The following is a 4,538-nucleotide window of genomic DNA, read 5'->3' as shown; positions in this document are numbered from 1 at the left end:
GAAGTAGTTTCATTCAAAAATCTTATGAGTAAAAATATAAAATAAAATAAAATATAATAAAATACAAGAAAACAGGAAATGTGAATAATGAATCAAAATTCAGATAATCATTTTATTTGTATGCCAGCCCTCAAAATATTAGATTAGTTTATACCTTTATTGTCATTGTACAGAGCACAATGAAATTACAGTACCAACCATAAATCAAAAATTAAATTGCACATTTAAACATGCAGACTTTTACTATTCAGTGAAATATGATGAGACAACAATTAAATACCTGTAAAATGTTGAAAAGTAACTGGTTTAAAAAAACGTTTCGAATTGGTTACCTGTTGCTGACACCCTGTCTGAACTGCTCTAGTCAGACCTGTCTAACAGATCTGTGTGTTTGCTGTGGTCACAACTGTGTGTGTGTGGATGTGCAGACGGGTTTTTCCTACAATGTGTGGACAATTTTCCCAAAAAAAACATCTTTGTGGGGACCACTGCCAGGTGCCCACGGGTCCAAATGCAAGTTATGGGTGTGGGTTAGATTTAGGACCAAGGTTTAGGTTAGTTTTAGGGTCAAAATTAACCTGTGAGGTTAATTTTAGAGTTTATTGTCAGTGTTAGGCTATAAAGTCCAAAAAACATGAATGGAAGTCAATGGAAGGTCCCCACGGGGTTCAAGAACAAACGTGTGTGTGCAACCTCGTGCTGAGGTTGCACTGTGTAGAGGCGCGTCCCCCAGGTGGTGGATTGGGAATCCCTGTTCCTGGTGTATAGGGGTGTGCCCAAATAAGCTGAAAGGCGAATAGGGTACCGCGAACCAAAAGCAGCCGGGCAGGTGGGGCTCGATAGCCTTGACAGGCAACCCACCTAGGGGAAGGAAAACTCTGATGTAAAACCCCGGTACTGTCAACACTCATCAGTTGTCTACCCCCGGTGGATGGCAAGTTGACAAGAAATTTTAAACTGAGCGGACAAAGGACCGGCCCCCAGTACCCGGCAGAAGGGGGTTCTAAAATCTCTGGGGACCCAGCCTGCGGCACATTGGGCGCGTATGCTTCAGGTGGTCCTATAACCGTGCCTCTGGCCTGTCTGGTGTGGAACCAGGCTGGATGGGCCAATAATATAGTGACTGGAACAACCTTTACTCTGGCCCAAGGATCTGATGCTTATGTGTTGAGTCCTGGGCAGCTGGAGGGTTTAGTGCCCTGTGGCTCAGTGACGGCGATGGCTTCTGCCACTGCTGTTGCTGTGTCTACAGGGAGTACCCAGTGCGAGTGTAGCCCCTTGACTGCACCCCAGCGGGGAGTGGTCGGAGCCTCACAAGCACTGGGGTCTCCAGGTGATGAAGACACCGACATGATGTTGGTGTCCTCTGATGGAGAAAAGGGTCCTAATCTCTGTAGTTTTAGGGATGATGGAATTTATACAGAGCAATTTGCATCATTGTAAATATGCAAGAACATTGTTGTGTACCTGCCTTAGTAGGATACATACAGGCATAGCCTTGATCCAGTAACCTTGGATAGTTAAGTCTATGGTACGAGGCCTAGGATTTCCTGGGGGCACACTTCTATATGATGTGAGCAGTTGCAGACCCAGAGCAGCAGTAGTCCTGACAAGAGGTGTAAGATACACTGCACTGCCCCACCTAACATCAGGTGATGCTGTAGCAGGGCAGTTGGACATTCAGGCAAATGGCGAATCCAGACCGATCATTGCAGCCTCTGTTTATTTGCCATTTGATTCACAGCAGCCACCTCCATCCCAGGAGTTTGTGGCAATAGTCGATTATGCTAAAGAAAAGGGCCTCCTGGTACTCATTGGTTGTGATGCCAATTCCCATCATGTGTGCTGGGGGAGCTCTGATATTAACCCTAGAGGCAGATCTCTGTTAGAATACTTGCCGACAGAAGACCTGCTAGTCTTTAATCAGGGCAATGTACATACCTTCCAAACTACAGTTGGGTCTATGGACCTAGTAAACAAAGTATGTGACTGGGAAGTACCCCCAGAGGAAACCACGTCAGACCATCAATGAATTCAGTTTAAGCTGAAGATGGGGAAACCATACCCAGTCACTTACAGAAACCCAAAAAACACTGATGGGAATCTGTTTATCAACAGTTTATCCCAGTTTATGGGTAGGAGAATTGCCAGGATCAAAACTGTGCAAGACATTGAGACAGAGGTCACAAGCATGACTGATGCTGTGCAAACTGCCTGTAAGTCTGCCTGTCTGGAGAAAATCTGGAGGCCGTCAAAGCAGCCGGCCTGGTGAACTCCAGAGTTGTCTGGCCTCCACAAGGCAGTAAGGTGTAAATGGCGAAGATACAGGTCCCAACCAAGTAAAACCAGGTGGGAACATTATGTACAGTCCCGCAATCCCAATAAAAGTGTTTTAAGGGAATGTAAGAGACTTTCTTGGACAAAGTTTTGTGAAGATGTTAAAGGGCCCAGTGCCTCTTCTAAGCTTTACAAACTTCTCAGAAAGGATCCAGTCAACTATCTATCCTTCATTATTCTGCCAGAAGGATCGACAGTCACACAGACAAGTGTGCTTCAGCATCTCCTCCAGGTACACTTTCCTGGGGCAGAAGGGACTGAACAGCCTGTCACAGTTGCTAACTCAAATCCAACAGAGGACGACTGGAACAGAGCTYCAAGTATTGTTACTAAAAGCAAAGTAAAATGGGCAATTAATATGTTTGACCCATTCAAAGCTTGTGGTCCAGATGGTATTTTTCCAGCTCTTCTCCAAAGAGGACTGGAATTGCTTCTGGACACAATTACTAGAATATATGTTGCTTGTCTAGCAAATGGCTATATACCAGTTGGGTGGAGGACGGCAAAAGTTGTCTTTCTGCCCAAACCTGGCAAACCAACAAATAAAGAAGCAAAATCTTTCAGATCCATCAGCTTAACATCTTTCTTGCTGAAGGGAATGGAGAGGTTAATAGATCAACATGTAAGGGATGATGTTTTAATGCTATCACTTTTAAGTCCTAAACAACATGCATATCAGGCAGGTCTTTCCACGGAAACAGCCTTACATGATGTTGTTTTGAGAATAGAACGCAGCCTGGCACGTGGACAATATGCGCTTGGCTGCTTTTTGGACATACAGGGGGCATTTGACAATGTACCCATAGAAGCTATAGAAAGAGCACTTGCCAGCAAAGGCGTGGACGAGACAACAACAAATTGGCTCATTTTCATGCTTCGGACAAGGAAAGCATCTTCAACTCTGGGGGACTGTTCAATAACCGTAAACCTCAGATGGGGCTGTCCACAGGGAGGAGTAATTTTGCCCCTGTGTTGGCTCCTGGTTGTCGACAGCTTACTAAATGAGTTGAATGGATCTAGACTCCATACACAGGGGGTATGCAGTTGACTTGATTATACTTATAGAAGGCTTCTGCCTGGGTACTGCATGTAACCTAAAGCAGAGGGGACTAAACATAGTATGCAGATGGTGCCGTGAGCAGGAACTTTCTGTCAACCTGAACAAGACAGAATTGGCTCTTTTTACTCATAAAAAGTCAAGGAAAGGTTACTCACCTCCAAAGTTGGGGGGTGTAGAACTCTCCCTGTCAGAGTCAGTTAAATTCTTGGGTGTCTATCTAGACAGGAAGCTTAACTAGAAAATACATGTAAATGAAAAGTGTAAGAAGGCAGCAATGTGCCTACACCAGTGCCATAGATGCAGGTAGTCGTTGGGGTGCTACACCAAAGGTTATCAGGTGGATCTACACAGCCATAGTCCGTCCCATGCTATGCTATGCTGCTTTAGTGTGGTGGGTTCGAGTCCAAGTAGGGGTGGCAAGAGTGATGCTCACCCATGTGCAACGAATGGCCTGCCTGAGCATCACAGGTTCTATCAGAACAACACCCACGGCAGTCATGGAAGTCCTACTGGACCTGGCTCCATTAGGTCTACAAATCTTAGGGGAGGCCGCATCCAGTGTAGTAAGGCTACGCCAGTCTGGTAGGTGGAAAAGCCTATCTGACTCACAGCACACTAGAATCTGGGACTGGGCAGTTGCTGCTGTTCCAGCAACTGCAGGACCTGGAGACAGAATGGTCAAAAAATACAATTTTGAGCCAAGTTTTCAGGCAGAGATAGAAGACAGGTCTGTCTGGATTAACCTCTCTTCGACAGACATGTCTCCCAATCATTTCTACTGTTTTACAGATGGATCCCTTCTGAAGGGGTCAGTAGGTGCAGGGGTGCTTATTTTGCACAACCATAGTAAGAGAGAGCATAAATATCCACTAGGTTGTTTTGCAACTGTATCTCAAGCTGAGATGTATGCAATCCACCAGTGTGCGGCATTTCTCAAAGACCTTCAGTGTACACAGAAGAAAGTATTCATCCTGGCAGATAGCCAAGCTGCTATTAGAGCTCTCAGAGGGCCACACTTTACATCATTACTGGCTTGGGAGTGTGCCAAAGCAGTCAGCCAACTGGGGAGAGATAACAGTGTTACTGTTAAATGGGTACCAGGACATATTGGCATTTATGGTAACGAGAGAGCTGACTACCT

The sequence above is a fragment of the Austrofundulus limnaeus genome, unplaced genomic scaffold (genome assembly GCF_001266775.1).
Source record: "Austrofundulus limnaeus strain Quisiro unplaced genomic scaffold, Austrofundulus_limnaeus-1.0 Scaffold127, whole genome shotgun sequence".
In the NCBI taxonomy this organism is placed as follows: Eukaryota; Metazoa; Chordata; class Actinopteri; order Cyprinodontiformes; family Rivulidae; genus Austrofundulus; species Austrofundulus limnaeus.
This window is presented reverse-complemented; position numbering follows the sequence as displayed.